Source organism: Hyperoodon ampullatus, assembly GCF_949752795.1.
Source record: "Hyperoodon ampullatus genome assembly, chromosome: 16".
Lineage (NCBI taxonomy): Eukaryota > Metazoa > Chordata > Mammalia > Artiodactyla > Ziphiidae > Hyperoodon > Hyperoodon ampullatus.
This window is the reverse complement of record NC_136929.1, coordinates 65402289-65412763: the sequence shown is the minus strand read 5'-3', so window position 1 is coordinate 65412763 and position 10475 is coordinate 65402289.

Genomic DNA, 10475 nt, shown 5'->3' with positions numbered 1-10475 from the left:
CTGTTTTTGCATGGGATGTCCTATAAATATCAGTTAAATCTATCTGGTCTATTGTGTCATTTAAAGCTTCTGTTTCCTTTGTTATTTTCATTTTGGATGATCTGTCCATTGGTGTAAGTGAGGTGTTAAAGTCCCGCAGTATTATTGTGTTACTGTCGATTTCCTCTTTTATAGCTGTTAGCAGTTGCCTTATGTATTGAGGTGCTCCTATGTTGGGTGCATATATAATTGTTATACCTTCTTCTTGTATTGATCCCTTGATCATTATGTAGTGTCCTTCCTTGTGTCTTGTAACATTCTTTATTTTAAAGTCTATTTTATCTGATATGAGTATTGCTACTTCAGCTTTCTTTTGATTTCCATTCGCATGGAATATCTTTTTCCATCCCCTCACTTTCAGTCTGAATGTGTCCCTAGGTTTGAAGTGGGTCTCTTGTAGACAGCATATAGATGGGTCTTATTTTTGTATCCATTCTGCAAGCCTGTGTCTTTTGGTTGGAGCATTATTCCATTCACGTTTAAGGTTATTATTGATATGTATGTTCCTATGACCATTTTCTTAATTGTTTTGGGTTTGTTTTTGTAGGTCCTTTTCTTCTGTTGTGTTTCCCACCTAGAGAAGTTCCTTTAACATTTGTTGTAGAACTGGTTTGGTCCTGCTGAATACTCTTAGCTTTTGCTTGTCTGTAAAGCTTTTGATTTCTCCATGGAATCTGAATGGGATCCTTGCCCTTGCCGGGTAGAGTAATCTTGGTTGTAGGTTCTTCCCTTTCATCACTTTAAGTTTATCATTCCACTCCCTTCTGGCTTATAGAGTTTCGGCTGAGAAATCAGCTCTTAACCTTATGGGAGTTCCCTTGTTTGTTATTTGTCATTTTTCCGTTGCTGCTTTCAATAATTTTCCTTTGTCTTTAATTTTTGCCAATTTGATTACTATGTGTCTTGGCGTGTTTCTTTTTGGGTTTATCCTGTACGGGACTCTCTGTGCTTCCTGGACTTGGGTGCCTATTTCCTTTCCCATGTTAGGGAAGTTTTCGACTATAATCTGTTCAAATATTTTCTCGGGTCCTTTCTCTCTCTCTTCTCCTTCTGGGACTCCTATAATGCAAATGTTGTTGTGTTTAATGTTGTCCCAGAGGTCTCTTAGGCTGTCTTCATTTCTTTTCATTCTTTTTTCTTTATTCTGTTCTGCAGCAGTGAATTCCACCATTCTGTCTTCCAGGTCACTTATCCGTTCTTCTGCCTCAGTTATTCTGCTATTGATTTCTTCTAGTGTAATTTTCATTTCAGTTATTATATTGTTCACCTGTGTCTGTTTGTTCTTTAATTCTTCTAGGCTTTTGTTAAATATTTCTTGCATCTTCTTGATCTTTGCCTCCATTCTTTTTCCGAGGTCCTGGATCAACTTCACTAACAATGTTCTGAATTCTTTTTCTGGAAGGTTGCCTATCTCCACTTTATTTAGTTGTTTTTCTGGGGTTTTATCTTGTTCCTTCATCTGGTACCTAGCCCTTTGCCTTTTCATCTTGTCTCTCTTTCTCTGAATGTCGTTTTTGTTCTACCGGCGGCAAGATTGTCGTTCTTCTTGCTTCTGCTGTCTGCCCTCTCTCTCTTTTTTTTCTTAAGCTTTATTTTTTTTAGAGAACTTTTAGGTTCACAGCAAAATTGAGAAGACATTACAAGATTTACCAAATAACTCTTGACCCTAGACACGCATAGCCTCCACCATTATCAACATCACCCAACAAAGTGGGACATTTAGTACAACTGATGAAACTACATTGATGAAACCTAATCATTTTACGTCCATAGTTTACATTACAGTTCAGTCTTGATGTACATTCTGTGGGTTTGGACAAATCTATAATGACATGATTCTACCATTATAGTATCAACTGAAGTATTTTCACTGTCCTCAAAATCCTCTGTGCTCTCCCTATTCACTCCTTTTCCTTCCCCAAACCTTGGCAACCACTGATCTGTTTACTCTCGCCATAGTTTACCTTTTCTTGAATATCATATAGTTGGAATCATACACTATGTAGCCTTTTCAGGTAGATTTCTTTCATTTTCTAATATGCATTTAATGTTCCTCCATGTCTTTTCATGGCTTGATAGCTCATTTCTTTGTAGTGCTGAATAATATTCCCATTGTCTGGTTGTACCACAGTTTATTATCCATTCATATATTATCGGACATCTTGGTTGCTTCCAAGTTCTGGCAATTATGAATAAAGCTGCTATAAAGATCGTAGGGCAGGTTTTTATGTGGACATAAGTTTTCAGTTCCTTTGGGTAAATGCCAAAGGATGTGACTGCCATATTTTATGTATAGTTTATGTTTAGTTTCGTAAGAAACTGCTAAACTGTCTTCCAACATGGCTGTACCATTTTCCATTCCCAATAGCAATGTATGAGAGTTGCTGTTGTTCCACATCCTCACCAGCATTTGGTGTTGTCATTGTTCTAGATTTCAACCATTCTAATTGGGGTATAGTGGTATCTTATTTTTGTTTTGATTTACATATCCCTGATGATATATAACGTGGAGAATCTTTTCATATGCTTATTTCCCATTTGTATATCTTTTCTGGTGAAATGTCTGTTAAAGTCTTTTCACATTTTATTTTATTTTATTTTATTTTATTATTTTTTTATTTTTTTAAATTTTTTTTCACATTTTAAAATCAGATTTTTTTTTCATTTTGTTGAGTTTTAAGAGGTCTTTGTATATTTTGGATAATAGTCCTTTATCAGATGTATGCTTTGCATATATTTTCTCAGTTGATTGTGTTCTAGTTTACATTTCCCTGATGATTAGTGATGTTGAGCATCTCTTTTTGTGTCTGTTGGCCATCTCTATGTCTTCTTTAGAAAAATGTCTATTGATATCCTCTGTTTTTTAATTAAATTGTTTGTTTTTTGCTATTTATATCTTAAATCTTTTGAACTTCAAAAAGCACCAGTTTTGTTTACTCATCTAATTATGATGGAAATTTCTGGATATATTCTGGATATATTTCACCTTTTATTACTTTTTTAAAACAATCTAGGCAGTCTCCCATTCACACTTATTCATGGTATACACTGATTATTTATGAATACTTATAAGATCTGCCTTTATTCAAAAAATCTGCTATTAACATATGGGGATGTGTTATAGGATTAACCAGGATATTTGGAGAAAGCATGAAGTTTTTTCAACCTAGAGATCTGAAAAAGGAGACTGTGACTTCAATTGGAAAAAAAAATTATTGTGCTAACATAAACATGTGTCTCATTATAAGCCTATTGCAGACATTCAGTGATGATTGCTCACAAGATTGCCATGCCATGAACACACATTATAACATGGATTTCAAACAAGAAAATCTATTTACATCTACAGGCATTATGGCTAAAATAGCACTAACACATGTGGTTCTTTATCCAACATTACTATTGCATTTCATGGGACAAATGAACAGAAAAATGCAGCCAACATTAAGAGAGATTTCCTCCAAGTGTTCTAGAATAAATTGTTTACACGTTTTTAATTTACCCTTCCACAATTTTTTAAACAGAAATAAGGTGCGGGAAAAGAAAAGAACTTCAGAATAATCACATGTCAAGTCTAATTTATATTACGGTGTCACCTAGTTTGACAGAAATATCATAACCAGACACAGTTGTCATTGTCCAAATATGCTATTCTTAATGATGTCCTGAATTGTAAATAATAGAAAAGCATGTCATTTCTAAAAATATTTTATTATCACAGAGTTTTAGTGATTAAGAACACAGCTATTTGACATTTAACTAATGATAAGTGATAAATAACCAAAAGTCATTTTCACCTAATTTTAGACAAATGCATCTAGAACTTACCATATTTTTTTAAAGAAGTGCCTATACTAGTTCTAAATGAATATTTATATTTCTTTCTATCTTAGGTATTTGTACTCCCCTGGATCCTTTTTATCTTTGGAAAGAATTCTCCACTTAATCTCTTTTTCAGTTCACAATGCTTTAATGAAATGAGTGCAGTTAGTGCTGTTTTTTAATCATCATACTCCATTCTTATGTACTTGCTTTTAATGAGGAACATTAGGGGTATGGCCTGTAGCTTTTTCCATTCTTTGATCTAGTAAATTAACAACTTACATACTCATAAGCTGTGGCAAAGGCCCTGGCTCAAAATCTGCCAGCTCTCCAGGCCCAGATCACATGTCATGTGAGCAATGCACAGGTGGAGGGAGGAAAAGAGAGACTCAGAGCCATGGAAAATGCACAGAAGCCAAGAGAGAGGCTAGCTGTTGAATCATTAGGGACACCCACAATGAATATAATAATGAAATGGGCTTGATCTCCACATCTCAGAGGATTAGTTCATATTCAAATCGTGTTTGCTCTTTCTATTAAAATACAGACTGTTGCAATTTAGAAATAAAGTAGATTTTAATGATACTGATATTATTAACAAGAAAACCAGAGTGGGAAAAAAGATTGAAATTTTCCCCTTCCTCAGCAACAACTTTCTTGTCCATAAAGAGTTATGATAGAGTGCCTATAAGGTCACTTCTGATGTTGAATTTTTATAATTCTCCAAGTATGGAACTATAATAATTTAATTTATGTTCAAAGCATTAAAAAAAACTTGTATGTTCATTTGATAAGGTGTATAAATTCAGAATCTGAGCCCCATTTTTTTACATATTATTTTTTCTCACTCTACTTCTGTTTCGTCCCCAGTTTCTCTAGTCTGAATCTTCCATTTCTGAATCTCTCCAAATACAGAACAAGCTTTGCTTGTCATTCCTGGCATTAAAGATCACTGTAGTCAGCAAATTCTATCTTACTGCCCTCCTTCTGGAAGGCATTCGCCAATGAAGTTCACTTTGTTAAGCCTTCAGTGAATACTTGGGAGGTTGCTGTTCTTTATCTCTTGAAGTATGATTGAGGAAAGATTTAAGTACAAATTTCACACACAAATGAGGCTGAATATGGACTTTTCATTGTTCACAGTTAAATGAACAGAAAATTCCTACATTATTTTTTTAATTTATTTTATTCAAGTATAGTTGATTTACAACATTGTGTTAATTTCTGCTGTACAGCAAAGTGATTCAGTTATACATATATATACATACCTTTTCATATTCTTTTCCATTATGGTTTATCACAGGATATTGAATATAGTTCCCTGTGCTATACAGTAGGACCTTGTTTTTATCTGCTAAACCCTTTTTATTTTTATTTTTAAATTTTTATTGGGGTATAGTTGATTTACAATGTTGTGTTAGTTTCAGGTGTACAGCAAAGTGAATCAGCTATACATATACATGTATCCACTCTTTTTTTAGATTCTTTTCCCCTATAGGCCATTACAGAGTATTGAGTAGAGTTCCCTGTGCTATACAGTAGGTTCTTATTAGTTGTCTAATTTATATATAGTAGTGTGTATATGTCAATGAAAATAAAAGATCAAGAGAATTGAAATCATGAAAGTGTAGTGTTTGTAAAGAACAGAATGCTTTAATTTTGTATTGTTTTAAACAAATAATATGATGTTTTAATTTTTATTATGTTTAATTTCATTTATATCTATGTTTTACTTATTTTAGTATTTGGCTTCTGAGTATAAAAGGTGAAAACTAGGCCTAGAATCAATTCTACATCATCGGTTTGACTCAGTCACATACACGTTGAATATTTATTTGAGGCTCCTTGTCTCATATGTTTCTTCTTTTAATTATTATTCATACAGTAAACAAAGCATTTTTTTTCCAGAGCTCTCATTCTACGCTGTTAGAAAACTATCTGCGTCATATTTTTATCATGATTTTGTCACATTATGTTGGCTTAATTAATTTCTATATTATTTTTGAATCACATTTCTCTTTACTAATTCTTCGCAGAATTTCAGCAACTTCCCTTTCCATATATAAGTTAGAATAGAGTACAAATGAACATCAATTTTATCCATGAAATAAATTTTAAAAGATAACTTTGGTTTAGAATGGGAATACTCTTTCTCTCTCTCCCTCTCACTCTCTTATTTGCTGTATCCAGTTAGTTGCCAAGTCCTGCATCTTCTACATTTCACTTGTCTCCATCTCACTCCTCTACCCTATTCCTATCGCCTCTTTCAGGGTCCTTTTGTTTATTGTTTAGGTCATTGAATATCCAAGCTATCTCTCACTTCAGTTTTTCCCCTTCCAATTCATTCTAGATACACTTGTCAGATTAATGTTCCTGAATATCTCTGCCCTACTGAAAAAACCATCAATGGCTCACTATTTCCAAATTTTTAAAAATGTATACAACCCAGTCTGACAAAGACTCAAATCTGTCTTTTTAATTTTTTCACTCACTCTTCTTTAGATTTCCTCTGAATTAGTCAAGTCAGGTTAGTTATACTAATTATAATATCTCTCTACATTTTGTGTAATTTTCTACCTCTATTTCTTTGTTCACGTTCTAATTTTCCCCTGGAAAATCTCCCCCTTCCCATGTTTTGTTGCCCTAATCATCACTACAGTTGGGGCCCAGATCACATAAGGTCCAGCCTAGGCTGTCTATGAGCTTTCAATTCTCTGCTCCTCTTTAGCAGCTTTAACTGTATTTTTCGTCACGACACTCATTACTCTCTGGATTGTATATTAACTGCTTGTGTACCTGAGGACCCTCTGGAAGACCACAGTTCCTTGAAAATAGATTTAAGGTTCCTTTATTTTGTGTTTAGATTGTGAAATACTTCTTCTGTTATCTTCTGAAGTGCCCAGATACTCAACAAATATCTGATAAATGACTGAGGTACTCCTTGGGTGAATGAATAAACAAGTGAGGAAAAGTAGTTTGAAATGGGCACTTGAGGATATTTTGACCTGATGGTCTTGCTTCTCCCTCTAAAGCAGTTACGAGATCGTCACCATTGGCAGAGAAGGAGGGGAATGGAGAATGGAGTTTTAGGTGACACTTGAACATTTTTAAGAACAGATGTAGCTCGTGGTCACATTATATTTAATAAAGGAATAACAGTAAATCTTGCTTTCCAATGTGGTTAGGGAAGAGATGGAAACTGAAAGTGCAGGTCAATTTGGTTTGTAAACTTTTTCTAACAGCATTTTTCTGTTAAGCTCAGAATTTGAGGCAGTGCATGATGGAAGAATCCTGCAGGCTTCATGAAAAAAGCTGTTTTTACCATACCAGAAAAATAGACTTTTTAAAGATTTAAAATAACTGCAAATGGAGAGCATAGGGGAATATAGTCAGAGACCCAAGGATATAATTGATACCATAAAAAAATACTCACAATCATCAAATAGACATTGGATACTTAACTGGACACAGTGAATTTATATGGCTGTCTGCTCTCTCTGTACTTAAAAAGGGGTCAGGAGATACAGTGAGCTGTTGAGTCAGGTTAGGCAATGGACTGGCTTAAGTTATCATCGTTAGAAGAACAAGTCCTTTGAACAGGGGAGATGGATTATCTCTTCTGGAGAATCAAGGTGTTATTTGTTAAGCTGTGTCTGACTATTTCTACCTAAGGACAATATGTTTCAATTGATTTCCCTTATTGGATTCGCGTATGAGTGATGCTTAAAGGAACAGTGGTTGTTAACGGACAGAGGAAGGAGGAGACTACTTTGGTCATTCATTTCAAGGAAATAATTTGGTGAATCTAGCTCATCTGTCATGCAGGTGAGTAGTTTCTGGGTGACCTATTTTCAGATTTAGTGTCTTATCTTCTTAAGAACACCACAAGGGGATGACTGCAAAATGACTTGCATTCATGCAATGGGTACAATGGCCGTGTCATTTTGAGAGCCAGAATTCATCAACTGTATGTTACAGAATTCACATTTATTAACCGATGTGTGCCAGGAACTGTGTTATGCTATTGCACACACATTAAATCAATTAAAGCTAGACCGTCAGCTCAAAATATCCTCATTTGTTTATTCATTCATCCAAGGAGTACCTCAGTCATTTATCAGATGTTTGTTGAGTATCTGTGCACTTCAGGAGATAATCAATTGATCCTCAAATAGTTCTATATTTTAATTTCCATTTTGTAAACAAAGGAACTCAGAAAAGATGAAAAATAATGAGGAAAGGACAATTTTTTTACTATTATCAGTAACATAAAAGATTTATATGCTGCTTTGTCATTTATATTTTCATTTGACTTGGATTAATCAAGTGGGATGGGCAGGGCAGAAATTTTGCAAGTGAGGAAAACGAGGCATTGCCTAAGTTCACCCAACATGTAAATTACTGAACCTAGAAACAAACACAGATCCTTGGACGGTTTGATAATCCTCTTCTCTGAATCATACCAAAGTGGTTAAAACCAGATGAAATAGAAGCAGGGAGCAAAATTTGAGGAAGAAAGCTTGGACAAAGGCCTCCCTATCATGAATAAAATTTGCCTCTGGATTAGGCTTTCTTTTGAGAACATGCTGGCATTTGCTTACTACCCTCCATCAAAAGTGCAAGTCAGGTCACTGTGCTTGAACTGTGTGCTGTGGATCTGTGTACTCTACTTTAAGTAGAGGCATCATTCGTAGGAGAAAGGCCAGCTTTGCGAAAGAGACTAGAATCTCTATTCTATCTGAGGATATTAGAGTCACTGGAAATGTTCAGCCTGGAAATGAAAAGTTTTGCTGGGAAGCAGTATCATGTGGACGGAGTAGATTCATTCTCCAAGCCCTGTGGGAAGGTCTGGGGGCAGATGGATAAAATTACAGAGAATGAGCTTTCATTTTAACACTGAGAGCAACTAAACTAACCTCCTGGTTAACCTCCTGAAGGACATGAAGGTTTTGTTGTAAGATATCAGGAGAAGACTGAACTTGATAAGCAACAGCTATATCAGGCACTAGTATCATTGGCTGCCATTACTACTATTATTGGAGCAATGCTAACAGTATAATGTAGATATTTATTTGTACCTATAAGTGAGAAACTGAAGTTAAGGGAGGTTAAGTAATTTGCTCAAATGCACAGCTAGCAACTAGCTGTAAGTCTTTCGTTCTAGTTGTGAGGTTAGACTAGATGACAGTTTAAACAGTAAGATGCTGTAATTCTATGAAACGCTCTCTCACTTGAATGCCTCATGAAGAATCAACTTAAAAGTCACCCAGGGGTATGACAAATAAATAGACCACTATTGACAATGAAACACTGACCCCTTCATGAACCAGTGGTAGAGATAGGCATAGTTTCAAGAAATTAAGAATAAAGTGGCCACCACTATCTGCCTCATTACCCAAAACATGAAGTGAGAGAAGGCACAGACCCAGCAAGGGTTGCTTGTGAGTCATGGGACTGGTGTTTCAGTGGAAGAGATGTTCACTTGTTGGTTTAGTAAACAAAGAGCTGACAGGGGAAATATGTAGCTGGAAAGTAAGAAAAAGGAAAAGCTAGAAAAAATTGCTCAGGTGTGTACGATTGATTTAGTTTCTGATAGTTTTTTATACATATAAAAGGCAAAATAGCAAGAGAATGATCCCTGTACCAGGCCAAGAGTCAAGAGACCTTGACTTTTGTCCCTAGTAAAACTTGTTAAAATGTCAAATCCTGGTTCTTTTGACTGTGTCTGTGAACTGACTCTGGTCCAGTGCCCATACTCTGCCCCAGGCCCATTTCCATCCCCTTGTTTCCTGTATACACCAATAAAAGACCCCAGAAGGTAGCACTGGAGTGAAGATTTTAAAGATTTCAAAATTAAGGTTAGCTGGTTTAGCAAAAAGTGTAAGTTCTTCCTTAGAACATTAAAAACATAAAGTTATCAGAACTATGTATCCTGTGACTCCCAAGACATCTGAAGTCTAGCGTGTAAAAACAGGCCATTTACAGAAAGAATTAGCACATAGCTTCAGCTACTTATACCACGGACCCAAAATAACAGTGTCTGACACAAAATTGCGTTTCATTTCTCTCTCATGTAAAAGTTGGAGGAAAGCAATTCCACTGGGTTTCCAGAGACCCAGGAGATGTCATCCTGTGGCTACACCATCTCTGCTGTGTATCCTCATCCTCACGGTTTTCCGTGGTTCCTTTCCACCTTCACCTCCAGGTACTGGGATGGAAGAAGGGAGAATGTGATGACATGTCTCTCCACTTCAAGTTTCAGACATCCTATTAGCCAGAACTTGGTCACATGCCACATCTATCTGCCAAAGAAACAGAAATCTAGTCTTCAGAGTGGTCATGTGATCCAGATAAAAATTCTATTACTATGAAAGAAAGGAATGGATTAATGAGGTAAGCGAGTGTCTGTATGGAAACCTGGCCACCCATGAATAGGCCTGGTTTCTCTCTGTATCTCTCTCTCTCTTTAACACTGTAATTTTTGATAAAACCACACTCTAGTCATTTTCTAAAAAGTACACATTAGTGTTCTTGCTATACAGACATTCTCGATGTTTCATTTGGCCAATTTATTAAAGGCAGCCTTTGGGGAAGGCCATATGGGTGTGTTTAGC